We start from the raw sequence: 14971 nt of genomic DNA, 5'->3' as shown, positions 1-14971 counted from the left end.
CCATTTGCATTCCCACTTTCATACTCCTTCCTTCCTTAAAATACTGGATTTTCCTGCGGCTGGTACGCTCCATGTTCAATGAAACAGGCTAAGACAGTGGTTAGTTGTCCTATCATCAGTGTTTTCTATAACATATCGTTCTAGAAAAGGTACAGGAAACTTGAGGGGGCAGCTTCCAAATCCTGCCCACTGCAGTGTATTAGAAATATTCGAAATTATAGAAAACCTGAAGGATATTTGCCTCTTAAAGATCCAAGTTGGAAATAGTTTAGAGAAAGGTACCTCAATAGCAAGAGAAACACAGGAGATGCGACAAGAGAGCCGAGGAGGACGAGTGACCAAAGAATCTGTTCCAGATTACTGTTGTCTCACAACAAGGGGAAATGTGAAGTTAGGATCACAGAAACAAGGAAGTGTAGCTAAGAATAACCGAGAATTACAGCTAGGAAAATTATCAGGAAAATGGGGCTGGAGGTGGCACGCGAAAGGGATAGGAAAACATGCTGAGACTTCTAAAATTAGGAATAAAACAAAACCAATAATACCAATAAGTGTGAATACATATTGATACGAGTCATAGGTTAAGGGCAGCCACCCTGAGAAGAAAAGTAGAATGTATAACTTTTAAACCAACAGAAAAAATCCCTCAGTATACAAAATGGAACACAGGTACGGAGGGGAAATGCCAGCATTAAAAAACACAATAAATACATGTGGACCAGGCACAATTGCTCACGCCTGTAATCCCTGCACTTTGGGAGGCCAAGGTGGGAGGATCACTTGAGCTCAGGAGTTCAAGACCAGCCTGGGCAATATAGGCAGACACCATCTCTACAGACAAATACAGAAAATTAGCCCAGTGGGTGGTGCATGCTTGTAGTCCTGGCTACTCGGAGGCTGAGGCAGTAAGATGGCCTGAGCCCAGGAGTTAGAGGCTGCAGTGAGCTATGACCACACCACTGCACTCCAGCCTGGACAACAGAGAGAGCTGGTATCAAAAAAAAAATAATAATAAATGGCATAGCTAAATCCTAAACAGTAATAATTAACAATAAACGTGAATTACTAAACTCATCACATAAATCACTGAAACTCCCAGGTTGGATTTTAAAATATTGAATAATATACACTATTTCAAAAGGCAATGTTAAATGTAACGATTAAAAATAAAAGGTGCTGTATCTGCCAAGAAAGGCTACTTTGTTTTTTTGTATTTGTTTATTTTAGCGACTACAATACGCTTTATAGTTCTTGGAAAGGACTCAGGGTTTGGCTTTAAATCAGGCTGCACGCTTTTCATCAGTCTCACATCTCTCTCCCCATGCCAGGCTGGCTCCAGCCTGCAATGCTGCATTACATTCCAGGGAGACATTCAGGAGCTTCCAGAAGCCTCTCCTCCTCCTGACCTCCCTGCAGTCCAAGAACCCCCATGACCCCTGCTTAGGGTCCAGCCTGGAACTCACCGACCCGGCCCACCCTGGACCATCCTGGCACCAGGAACAGAAGCTGGATGCAGACACCCAACTCTGTGCCAGCACCGGTGCCACTGGGGACCTGGAGCCCAGGGCGTGACACCCAGAGGAAACAGAGGGCCCCCACGTGAGTCACCTCGGCTCTCAAGGCTGTCACAGCTCCAGTGGCCCCGCCCCACCCACTTGCAACTCCAGGCCATGGGGCTGGAAATACTTGGATCCTGGCTCCTTCTCAGACCCTAACCCTTCTTTTCTCCTTCACTTTCCTCCTGGCCCCCTTATCTTTTCCCAATGCCATTCCTGCTTTCAGACTCATTCCTTCTTTGCTTAAATACAAGATTTTCGGCCAGGGTGTAGTGGCTCACAACTTTAATCCCAACACTTTCGGAGGCCAAGGCTGGCGGATCATGAGGTCAGGAGTTCGAGACCAGCATGGCCAACATAGTGAAACCCCGTCTCTACTAAAAATAAAAATTAAAAAAATTAGCCAGGCGTGGTGGTGGGTGTTTGTAATCCTAGCTACTGCGAAGGCTGAGGCAGGAGAATCACTTGAACCAGGGAGGTGGAGGTTGCAGTGAGCGAAGATTGCACCACTGCGTACCAGCCCGGGCAACAGTACAAGACTCCATCAAAAATAATAATAATAATAGTAATAATAATAATAATAAAGGCAAGATTTTCCTGGCCATGGTGCACCCTAGGCTCAATCAAACCATATGAAGACAGCAGTTTGCTGTTCATCATCACACTATGTTTTCTAGAAGTTTCTATCCTGATGAAGCACCCCAGACTGGTTGAAAACCAAAGTTACTCTTCCTTGGAAAACCTTTGTGGACACCCAGGTGGGCATACAAACTTCCAAGTTGTGGCCGGGAGCAGTGGCTCACACCTGTAGTCCCAGCACTTTGAGAGGCCGAGGCAGGTGGATCACCTGAGGCCAGGAGTTCGAGACCAGCCTGGCCAACATGGTGAGACCCTGTCTCTACTAAAATTGCAAAAATTAGCCGGGCACGGTGGCAGGCGCCTATAATCCCAGCTACTTGGGAGGCTGAGGCAGGAGAATCGCTTGAACCCAGGAGCCGGAGGTTGCACTGAGCTGAGATCGTCCCACTGAACTCCAGCTTGAGCAATAGAGCAAGACTTCATCTCAAAAAAAAAAAAAAAAAAAGTAGGGACATGGATGAAGCTGGAAACCATCATTCTCAGCAAACTATCCCAAGGACAAAAAACCAAACACCGCATGTTCTCACTCATAGATGGGAATTGAACAACGAGAACACTTGGACACAGGAAAGGGAACATCACACACAGGGGCCTGTTGCGGGGTTGGGGGAGGGGGAAGGGATAGCATTAGGAGATATACCTAATGTAAATGACGAGTTAATGGGTGCAGCACAGCAGCATGGCACATGTATACATATGTAACAAACCTGCATGTTGTGCACATGTACCCTAGAACTTAAAGTATAATAATAATAATTTAAAAACACCAACTAAAACACGAAAAATGGGCAAAAAAATTTACCAACCTTGATGCTACCACCTTCAGGCCCCTGGGGGTTACATCCTCCACTCCAGCTCCCCTCTGCACCTGTGCTTTTCCTCCCAGCCCCATTCACTCCCACAACTGTCTCATTCATTCACTGGTTCACTCGGCCTCCAGCCACACTTACATTATGTCAGGCTCACCAGGTGATGGAGAGAAAAATCAACCTCTGTGGGTCTGAAAAACATGCCTGAGTCCTGATGGTAGGTCTTGCTTTCATTTCCACCCCCTCACAGCACACTCAGGGCCATGAAGAGGCCACGGCCTGGGCTCAGAGCTCCAGCTCTCCTCAGGGTGGGCCTGGCAGTTGCTGACTTCAGGGAGGGCGGCAGGGCTCACAACTGAAATAGGAGACCTGCCCTGGGTCCTTAGCATGTGCAAGGATAGGGTTCCTTGTAGAATCTGCTCATTTCATCTGTGTGCATAGCATTTGTCATTTTCCACATGCGAACATCCATGCCCAGAAAGCTGAAGAACCTTGCACAGGAATATTCAGCCACCATATCAGCTGACTTCCATGTCTGAATGCATGATCTCTAAATCACAGCCATTACAGTCACTTTTGGGCCACTTCTATGCCCATCCTGGGCTGGTCTGTGTGTGGTGGCCAAATGCCTGCAGCAGGGGTGAGGCAGGAGGGCCTGGGTGTGCACAGAGGCCCCTTCTCCTCTCACCTGGCTGTCCTGCTCTAGGCTCTCCTGCTGGCCTCCTTCTGCCTTCCTCCTGTTCCCCCAGTCACTGGCCCAGGTCACCCAGCCTCAGGGGTGGTGCTGCCAGGGTCTTCCCAGTGGCCTACTTCCCGGACTAACTTGGGTTCCTTGTCCCCAGCCCTATGCATGGGAGGCTCTTCTCACACACGGATGCCCAGACCCACCAAGCTATGCCCCTCCGAAGTCTGAGAACTGCTCACCCCCGTGTGTCTGTTGTCCTGCAGACCGCTCTCCATGTGGCCCCTCCTGGACAGTGGCTCTAGTGCATCAGGCAAGAACCTTCTAGGCTCCTGTGTCCCTGCTCAGTCACAGAGGTGGCTGCCCTCCCATGACCCTGTCCTGAAGCAGAGACAGGCCCTGGGCTTGGTCCAGGCCTCCTCCTCTTTCCCACAACCTCAGGACCCTCGGGATTGATGATCACCAGGTGCAGGTTCTCCCCACATGAAGACTCATTCAATGGGGAACGGGCTGAGTGGCTGGCGGTAGAGTGGGCTCAGGAGCTCTGCCCACTCCTCACCCCAGGCTAAGCCCTCCCTTGCAGCCAGAGGCCACTGGGCTCCCCACCTCCCTCTGGCTTCTGTCCATAGATCTAGATGGTTCCATGGTGACTCAGAGGAGGATGCACTCGGGTGCCCCCTTTGAGGATGGCTGCAGGGACCATCCAGGGACTGAGCCGAGGTGCGGATACAGCCATGGATTTCGGTGTGGTTGGACATAGATGGGTGTGCAGCAAAGTGAGCCCCACCCATGCGTAGACCCCCACCTTGGCTTCTGCTCTCCATGGAAACACAATTGATCACACGATGATTGATCACGGTAGGCCTCTAGGGCTTTCTTTTCTTTTTTTCCAAAAGTCATAAAGGGATATAGAATATACTCAAAGACCTCCTCATGCTTTTAGTGGAGAGGCAAAGAAGGTCCGCTCTGGACTGAGGAAGCGGCTGCGCCCTGGACGGAGAGGGGCGGGGACTCCGCGACGCAGGCGGAGGGAGGGGGTGTGTCGCTGGCGCAGGCGGTGACGGGGGGCACCGCCGCCACTGTATGCTCCTGTTAAGTTTCTCACCTTCCTGTGCATCAGTGTTTTTACATTGGGGTAATAATAAATGCGTGTTGAAAAATTAAACGAAGCGGTCATGGAAGGAACCGTGTCCTGCCCCGCGCGGAGCCCGGTGACGCCGCCACCAAGCCGCGGGGGCGGGGGGAGGGGGAGGATTCTCCCGCCCGGGCCGCTGTCAGGTGACGAGCCCCGGAGCGGGGCGGGGTGGAGCATGCCCAAACAAGGGCAGCCGTCGGACCACGCCCCTTGGATCCCAGCCTGGGGCGGGGCGGAACCGGGCTGGATAGGGCGGTGCGGTCCAATTCACTGGCCTGAATGGGAGGCTCCGGACGATTCCTCCGCCCATATCCGCCTCGACCCCGACTCCCGTCCCCTGCGCCCCAGGTCCCCAAAGGCAGCGGCCGCTTGCCCCGCGTTCCTTCTGTGCTTCCCGCTTCTGCTACTGCTGTCCGGCTGGTCCGGGTCAGAGCGGGCCGGTGAGTTCGGGGATGGAGCCTAATCGCGCGCTGGGGCCAAACTTGGGGGGCTGTGGACTGCAGCGGGTTTCAGAGGAAGGGAAGCTTCTAGAATGACCGGCGCGATCTCCCCGAGCATCGCCCCCCCACCCCCCCCCCCCCCCCCGCCCCGGAGTTCCCCGCTGCAGCTCCTTTACGCTGGGGCCGCTTACTGCAGCTGCAGCTCGCCCAGCAAACCAGGAGGGTTTTTAAAGAGGGCGGAAAAGGAACAGCAGGAGGGTGGAGGGGCCAAAGTGCTGCAGAGGGCAAGGTGGAGCGGGAATCCCTGATGCAGCTCCACAGCCCTACTCGCCCTCGGGAAGGAGACACCAGAGCCCCCGGAACCCTAGCTGGGGTCAGGACAGGGGTGAAGCGGGGTTCCACAGGGATGCGATCACAAATTCCCCCACCAACCACAGAACTGCTCTGCTCTCACCGGCTCTCCACCACAACAACCCTCCAGCACCCCTAGGGCTCCGCCCTGGAACTTCCCCTGCAATTTGCTGCAGACACTAACCTGCACCCAGGGGCTCACCAAACACTTCCCACCATTCACCGCTTCCTCACCACTCACTTCTGCTACTCAGGTCTCATCCTTTCACTCCCCATCTCAGCCCAGCCCTGTCACCCCACAGGCCTCCCTCACCTCCCCATCCATGAAGGGGTCCTTAGCACCTCCCCCCACCAACTAGCACCTTGTCCCCTTTTGCCTGAGGACACACCCCAGCAAACACACCCCAGCCTTTCCACAGAACTTAGTGCAGGGGAGATGGGAAAATCCCATTACCCTCAGGATGACCCTGGGAGCGCCCGTGAGTAGAGGTGCCCACTTCTGCCCTTGGGTCCCAGACCCGCCTGTTCTTCCTACTGGGGAGACAGGGTTATATAGAATAGTCACTACGTAGACAGGAGTCAGCAAACCCTTTCTAGAAAGGAAAGGCTGAAGGCACTTTGGTCCTTGCTGGCCATGAGTTCTCTGTCTCTGTGTCAAGTCCTGTCCCTTTGTAGAGCAACAGCAGGCAATGGCAACCTGCAAATAAAAGGGAGACCAGATGTGGACACTGTCCTAGGTTGCTGACCCGAGATGAGGGCACATGCTGTGTCCTGGCAATTGCTGCCCCATCCTCTAGGGTGTCATCTCCAAGTTGTGTAAATTGAAGAGTCACAAGTGTGTCTACCCCGCCTGTGGCTTCTGGGAGGTGCGGATGTGATGGATGTGAATGGAGGTTCCATGGTTCTGGGAGGTGTGGATGTGATGGATGTGAATGGAGGTTCCATGGTTCTGGGAGGTGTGGATGTGATGGATGTGAATGGAGGTTCCATGGTTCTGGGAGGTGTGGATGTGATGGATGTGAATGGAGGTTCCATGGTTCTGGGAGGTGTGGATGTGATGGATGTGAATGGAGGTTCCATGGTTCTGGGAGGTGTGGATGTGATGGATGTGAATGGAGGTTCCATGGTTCTGGGAGGTGTGGATGTGATGGATGTGAATGGAGGTTCCATGGTTCTGGGAGGTGTGGATGTGATGGATGTGAATGGAGGTTCCATGGTTCTGGGAGGTGTGGATGTGATGGATGTGAATGGAGGTTCCATGGTTCTGGGAGGTGTGGATGTGATGGATGTGAATGGAGGTTCCATGGTTCTGGGAGGTGTGGATGTGATGGATGTGAATGGAGGTTCCATGGTTCTGGGAGGTGTGGATGTGATGGATGTGAATGGAGGTTCCATGGTTCTGGGAGGTGTGGATGTGATGGATGTGAATGGAGGTTCCATGGTTCTGGGAGGTGTGGATGTGATGGATGTGAATGGAGGTTCCATGGTTCTGGGAGGTGTGGATGTGATGGATGTGAATGGAGGTTCCATGGTTCTGGGAGGTGTGGATGTGATGGATGTGAATGGAGGTTCCATGGTTCTGGGAGGTGTGGATGTGATGGATGTGAATGGAGGTTCCATGGTTCTGGGAGGTGTGGATGTGATGGATGTGAATGGAGGTTCCTTGGTTCTGGGAGGTGTGGATGTGATGGATGTGAATGGAGGTTCCATGGTTCTGGGAGGTGTGGATGTGATGGATGTGAATGGAGGTTCCATGGTTCTGGGAGGTGTGGATGTGATGGATGTGAATGGAGGTTCCATGGTTCTGGGAGGTGTGGATGTCATGGATGTGAATGGAGGTTCCATGGTTCTGGGAGGTGTGGATGTCATGGATGTGAATGGAGGTTCCATGGTTCTGGGAGGTGTGGATGTGATGGATGTGAATGGAGGTTCCATGGTTCTGGGAGGTGTGGATGTGATGGATGTGAATGGAGGTTCCATGGTTCTGGGAGGTGTGGATGTGATGGATGTGAATGGAGGTTCCATGGTTCTGGGAGGTGTGGATGTGATGGATGTGAATGGAGGTTCCTTGGTTCTGGGAGGTGTGGATGTGATGGATGTGAATGGAGGTTCCATGGTTCTGGGAGGTGTGCATGTGATGGATGTGAATGGAGGTTCCATGGTTCTGGGAGGTGTGCATGTGATGGATGTGAATGGAGGTTCCATGGTTCTGGGAGGTGTGGATGTGATGGATGTGAATGGAGGTTCCATGGTTCTGGGAGGTGTGGATGTGATGGATGTGAATGGAGGTTCCAAGGTTCTGGGAGGTGCGGATGTGATGGATGTGAATGGAGGTTCCATGGTTCTGGGAGGTCCATGGTTCTGGGAGGTGCGAATGTGACGGATGTGAATGGAGGTTCCTTGGTTCTGGGAGGTGTGGATGTGACGGATGTGAATGGAGGTTCCTTGGTTCTGGGAGGTGTGGATGTGACGGATGGGAATGGAGGTTCCATGGTTCTGGGAGGTGTGGATGTGTTGGATGTGAATGGAGGTTCCTTGGTTCTGGGAGGTGTGGATGTGATGGATGTGAATGGAGGTTCCATGGTTCTGGGAGGTGTGGATGTGATGGATGTGAATGGAGGTTCCGTGGTTCTGGGAGGTGTGGATGTGATGGATGTGAATGGAGGTTCCGTGGTTCTGGGAGGTGTGGATGTGAGGGATGTGAATGGAGGTTCCATGGTTCTGGGCCTACTACCCCCCTCCTTTGCTGCTGGGTGGCATCATCGGTCCCTCAGTGTGATCAGGGACCCTCCCTGAAGCCTCAGGTGTGAGCTAAGGGCCTATCTTCCTAATGACCTAAAGGGTGAGGAGCACACCCTGTGATGGGCAGCTCTGAGGCTGTGTCATCACTGCCCTCCCATAGCTGGAGGCCCATCTCCACAGGGGCCCAGGACCACCGCAGGAGCCACTTTTAAATGAGGGGATTTCGCTGCTGTGAGTCGCACAGCCATGCTTTTGAGCACTAGGGGACCCTGTTGTGATTCTGCGGTTGGCAATTGCCATGAAATCCACATAGCACCTTTTCCAACCACACATGCCTCTGGGATCTTAGGGAGTCCAGGGTCAAATAGCCGTATTGGTAGGTCCAGCGTCACCCCTCATCACAGAGTGTGTATGGCTGCATCCCAGCTACAAGAGCAGAGTTGAGTAGTGACAGGGGAGGTCATATGACCAGCACAACCTATAATAGTTACTACATTAACTACAAACACTATCCATTCCCGGTAGAAATCCAGGAAATGTGAAATTACCATCGAATGGGTCTATGAACCTAGCCCATCCCTCTAAGCTGGACCTGACACAGGTGTCCATCTGTTACTTTGCCCCAAATGCACCTCATGAGTAACAGGGGAGCAAGTTAATGCTTCAGATCTCTGGAAGGAGGTTGGATCACACACTGTGTCCACCAGGAGTGTCTGGGTATTTGCTGTTTCATGGTGTACAGTTCCCAGAGTGAATGCCCATCTGGCTCTCTGGGGGAGGCTGAAGGAGTCATTGCAGTTGCTGTGGTATTGAAGGGGCCCACCAGGGCCTCTGGGCTCTCCTTCTAGTAATGGACTCTGGGTCTGAAATGTGGCTCAGTTCTCAAAGCTGGGCAAAGGAGCTCAGTTATTTCCTGGGGTGACTCATTTCAGCCTCCAGGTCATCCATCCTTGTGTTTTGTCTTTGTTTGTTGTAGTTATTTAAATCTAGCAGCATCTGGGTTGAGTTTCCATCTCTTTTGGATCCTTGACCCCTTTGTTCTATGAGCCATGGGCACACCTTCGTATGACTGAGGTCCCCAGCTGGCATTGTGACTTCTCTAATTATTTCCATCTTTGCCCCCTCCTTCCTCCTGACAGTTAACCGCCTCCACTTGAGATCTCTTATTTCAGGATTTTCCATCCCCATTACTACTGGGAGCTCATTTCAGGAACAGCATTTCCTACCCTCAACCCCAGCCTTCAGCAACAGGCATTCTGAAGGGCTTCAGATAGACTGCTGCCTTCTCCCGGGGCCTTCTTTATATGCTGGGTAATCAGGAGTCCTCCAGGCTTCCCATGAGCACAGAGAGTGGACATTGTTCTGGATTTTCATACTGCAGCCACTCTGGCATGGGTGCTTCTCTGAGCCTTTTGGCTCTTTCCTCTACACTCTGACTTAGAAGTTCTGGATTTTCCACTTCTTGCCCTGTGAACCATCCGTTTACAAGGTTCCAGGAATGCATGCTCATAGCAGATGGGCGTCTTCACCGGGGCTTTGCCAACGTGTTAAATCATGTGCCCCATGACAATAATCACTTGTTTATCTAAACTGAATTCTGCCCTCACCCCACCCACTGTGCTGGAGCATCCCAGGGCAGCCCCCACACACTCTCCCACCTCCTGCAGGCCACGTGGGCTGCTGCTGAGGGTCCTCCCCATCCAGGCCTTTTCCTGCCACAGCAGGCCTGGCACCTCCACCACAAGGTCATGTGCTGACTGATGTTGGCACAGGGCAGGTGGGACATGTCTGGAGGGGACATGTGGTTTCCTGGCTTCAGGAACCTTCCCCTCCATGTACTCAAGCAAGGGAGACGCTCTAGTCTTTAATTAGTTGACATGACAGCCTTGGCTGGGGCACATCTTGCTCTGCCAGCCCAGCCCCTCAGAGGCCTTCACTTGCAGTCACCATAAGGGGGAGGAGGAGTCTCAGATTCTACTTTCCTCCACACCAACCCTCTCCTGTGTTTTTCTTCCACAGACACACACTGTCTTTGCTATGACTTCATCATCACTCCTAAGTCCAGACCTGAACCACAGTGGTGTGAAGTTCAAGGCCTGGTGGATGAAAGGCTTTTTCTTCACTGTGACTGTGTTAATCACAAGGCCAAAGCCTTTGCTTCTCTGGGGAAGAAAGTCAATGTCACAAAAACCTGGGAAGAACAAACTGAAATACTAAGAGATGTGGGGGATTTCTTCAAAGGAACATTCAAATGGAGAATTTAATACCCATCAGTAAGTTTAAAAGAGTCCAGGACAGCAGGGAGTAGACACAGTAGTAACTTAGAGGCATTTATTGGTTTCATGTAAAAACTAAATCAGAAGTTTGTGTCACTCAAGAGGTTGAGGAGCATGGGCCGGATGCAGCAGAGAGAGCAAGTCCGGGAGCCAGGAAAGGAAGCAGGGTGGGGCTCAGGATTTGTCAAGATCAGAGCTGATCTCTTTGCAATGGGGAAGAGCCCCTCATTCTGCAGGCCAGGATGTCTTGTGAGCATGAAGCCCACGGACACAGCAGAGGATCTTGGCAGTTCCTCTTCAATGGACAGAAGTTCCTCCTCTTTGACTCAAACAACAGAAAGTGGACAGTGCTTCATCCTGGAGCCAAGAAGATGAAAGAGAAGTGGGAGAAGAACAAGGAGGTGACCGTGTTCTTCCATAACATTTCAATGGCTTGAAGACTTTTTGATATACTGGAAACAAATGCTGGATCCAACAAGTAAGTGAGAGGCGAAAAAAGGCAGCTCTCTTGAGTTCAGATCTTATCAGCCCGTTGTGTGAGTGTGTGTGAGTGTGTGTGTGTGTGCGTGTGCATGTTTGAGTGAGTGTGAACATGACCCCCTCATGGGGGGCTCCTCCTGGGGGTGCTGGCATGCCTATGCTCTCTCATCCTCCTCTCCCTTCTTCTTCCTGATTCCTCTTCCTCACTGCACTTGCTTCTGCTCCACCCACTGTGCATTTCTCACCAGCCTCGAATCTGTGGGTGTCATAGTGTTTCTAGACCTTTTTCGTTATTGTTCCTTCCTCCTAGAATCACTTTTCCTTTCCTCTCCCCTCGTCTGTTTCTGTATATCCATCAAAACCACCTAGAATGCCAGCCCCGAGACCCTCCCCTCCCTGGCCCTGGGGCATCATCTCCTCTTCCGCCACAGCAGGAGGGTGGGCTGTGCTGTCACCTTGCTTCCCTCAGCAGCTGTGTGAGCTCCCTGAGGACAGGGGACACCCCCTCTCCCTTCCTAACCCAGAAATTGTCACAGCAGCTTCCCCACAGCATTGTGGGACAAAAGCTCTTCCAGGATGAGTTGTGGGGGCAGGAGCTGAGGAGGCATCCCCTAAGATTTGGGGCCTGGACAAGGGTTGTCGCTCCTGTGTTTCCATTTCAGAACCACCCTCTCTGACCCCAGGCACAACCCAACCCACAGCCATGGCCAGCACCCTCAGTCCCTGGAGCCTCCTCATCATCCTCCTCTGCTTTATCCTCCCTGGCATCTGAGGAGAGTTCTTTAGAGTGACAGGTAATGTGGGCAATATTGGGAGGGGAGCAAGAAGCAGATGGGTGAGGTGGGAGGATGCAGAAGGTGAATTCCCAGAGTCCCACCCATCCCCATGGCTGGGACCTTCTCATCCTGCCATGAGACAGATGAATGAGACCTGATGTCACCTACTGGCAATGACCTGGGTAGCTCAGCCCTGAGTTCTGATGGATTCTCACTGTCAGAACCAGAGGGAAAGGGAGGGGCCCACACCAAGGCTCAAGGCCTGTTGAGCTTGAGAGGGTTTAACCAATTCAGGCCTGTTTCAGAGCAGGTTCCTATTTGGGAAGGGAAGTGGTGTGTGGCCTGCAGGCAGCAGGAACTCAGGCATGGGCAGTCTGCACAGTAGGAGAGGAGTAGCAGGGCCGCTTCACCAAGGATGTCAAGGGAAAGGGCATCCCTGGAGAAAGCTAAGAAGAGAGTGATCTGGGAGAATCCCAGGAGGAAGGGGCTGTGAGGGCCTTGGCCCACCCAGTTCCTAAGGCTGCATTCCCAGAGAAAGCAGCTCGGGTCCCAGCAGTTAAGGTGGATAGTGAAGAGTAGAGAGTGTCCAGGGTGAGATTTAGGAAAAGGCCAGGCCCCTTGGACCCATGGGAGTCCTTGCCGGGCTCTGGGGCAATGCCCCTGCCATTCTGCTTCCTGCACACTCCAGATCCTGAGCCAGCTGATGGCCCTGCCTGGAGCAGAGTGGACTCAGGCAGGGGAGCTGAGCTGCTGCTGGAGTTCCATGCTCACCACTGAACTTGGCCAGGAATGAATGGGGCGGGGCAGGGACAGTCCCATTCAGAGTTATGGGTGCAGCTACCAGGGTAAGGAGAGGCTGAGAGCAAAGGGGAAAGAAGGAGGTTTGTCTGCAAGCCCACCCAAGGCCAGGGAACATGGATCCAGAAACCTCTCTTTGGACAGGGCTCCCCCAGGTCCTCTAGACCCTTCTATGAGAGGGTGGAGCAGTCCCTGAGTGAGGGTACAGACCCCTCATTACTAGCCTCAGTTTTGAGCCCCCATGCACTGTAGCAGGGCCTGGGCTGGCTCTGTGGTGTGGTGAAGGAGGTTGGAGGATGGGACAGGCTACAGAGCCAGGGGTAGGGTTGGAGGGAAAAACATGTTCCTTATTTGGGGGAGAGGCTCTGAAATGGGGAGGGCCTGGGAGGGATCACCCAGGAGAACAGACCCAGGTTTTTCTCAGCCACTTAAACCAACACTTCATCTTTTCTCAAGGTGGAAGATGATATCAAGAAGACTCTGTTAGCCTGGTCTGGTTCTTGCTCTCCCTTCAGGGAGGCCGCCTGTCTACTCACCACTGTGCCTTTCTGGAAAGCAGGAGTTCAAGCCTTAGCAAGCCCACAGGCCCCAGCAGATGATGAGGACATTGTAGACTGAACATTTCATGCCACTCATTACCTTTGCTCATGATCCCAGCAGCCATTTTTCTTAACACCTTCTGCCACTTTCTCTCAGTGCTAATGGATGGAATTCCTGCACAAGTTTTAACTGAACAAGAAATCCCAGCAAAAAGCATTTTCTTTCTACTTTTTTGGTTGTGGAAAAGCAGACACTTCTCTCAAGCATGACCTTATTCTTCCAAACAGTATCGCTTATTCTTCCAGTGCGTGCTGGACTTCAGACCTCAGGGATCCTTTCGATGCACTGACCAAGAATTGTATTAATTTTTTTTATTTTTATGGTTTTTTACAGTTTCTCATTCTGTCAACCATACTGGAGTGAAGTGGCATAGTCTTCACTCACTGTAATCTCCAGCTCCTGAGCTCAAGTGATCCTCTAGACTCAGCCTCTAGAATAGCTGGGACTACAGGTGCATGCCACCATGACCGGCACATTGTTTTATTTTTAGGTAGAGATTGGGTCTTCCTGTGTTGCTCAGGCTGGTCTTCAACTCCTGGCCTCAAGCAATCCTGCCACCTTGGCCTCCCAATGCTCTGGGATTACAGGCATGAACCACAGTGCCTGTTGTAGAGATTTTAAATTATTTAATATGGAAAAGTATTATATTCCTGATTATTTTATTTAGTAATTTATTAGCCTAGACTTATAGTTAAATAAAGATGTCTATTTTCAAAGAACCTTATTGACTTTGGAATTTTGGTTTATAACCCAGTAGAGAATTAATGGAATTTCATTATTCTGCCATGCTGTTTTTAGTAATACAACTAGGGATGCTGCTAGATATCTTTTGGAAACAGAGACTTTAAAGATCACTCTTAATTTATAAGCAGCCTGGCTGTCAGTCTATTTACAAGCAGCCTGACTATCAATCTTCACCACTGTCCTGATACCCTAGGGGGCTGGCAGATAGTCCTGCCTCTATCCCTGCTTCCAGAATGTGATGCTTTCTGGTTTGGCCCCAGCCCACTCCATGCTCGGCAGTGGCTTTTCTCATCATTCTTCAGCCCTGACCACACTCACTTCTAGTGGAAGAAATCCTCACCACAGATACATCTCTATTTGTAAAAGTTATTCTATTCCCCCCCAGATGAAAGATCAGGAGCAGACTACATAAAGAACTCCTAGAAATTAATAAAGTGCACCTAATTCTTGAGCAAATGCTCTGAGCATTTCAGAGATGCTGAAGAAACCTGTGAAAGCTTTCATAGCTCTGACAATCAAGAGAACAATGGTCTACCCCTGTACACCCATCCTACTGATAATTTTTTAAATCTGTCTCTACCAATTGGTGGACAGGAAATGGAATATCGGAGACTTCTTACACTGTAGGTAGGAGTCCAGATTGAATCACTACTTTGTTGTCTACTCAGGCAGTATCCAGGACAGTGGACGCTGTGCTCATCCCACTAACCAGCAATCCCAGAGTCAGTTCCGGGCTCCAAACATGTTCCAGAGAGCATGGAGATACTAGACTGCTGACCGTGCCGTTCTTTGCCATAGCAAAAAGTTAGCAATGAAATATTCTAGTACAGTGCAGGATGCTTTTCAATGTTGATGAAAGATTTCTCTTTTGCTCTACATCAGACTACAAAATCTGAACTAGCAAAAATGAACCAATCCAAATGCAGGATGAAAATGTTGAACT

General features: G+C 51.3%; 1 pseudogene; it reads left to right on the top strand.

Annotated features, from left to right (window-relative positions):
* The first annotated feature begins 4993 nt into the window (after nt 1-4993).
* Nucleotides 4994-14000, top strand: LOC100436780 (UL16-binding protein 1-like; annotated as a pseudogene).
* Nucleotides 14001-14971: the final 971 nt, after the last annotated feature.

The sequence above is a fragment of the Pongo abelii genome, chromosome 5 (assembly GCF_028885655.2).
Source record: "Pongo abelii isolate AG06213 chromosome 5, NHGRI_mPonAbe1-v2.0_pri, whole genome shotgun sequence".
NCBI lineage: Eukaryota > Metazoa > Chordata > Mammalia > Primates > Hominidae > Pongo > Pongo abelii.
Note: the sequence above shows the minus strand (reverse complement) of the source record. Positions and strands in the feature narration are given on the sequence as shown.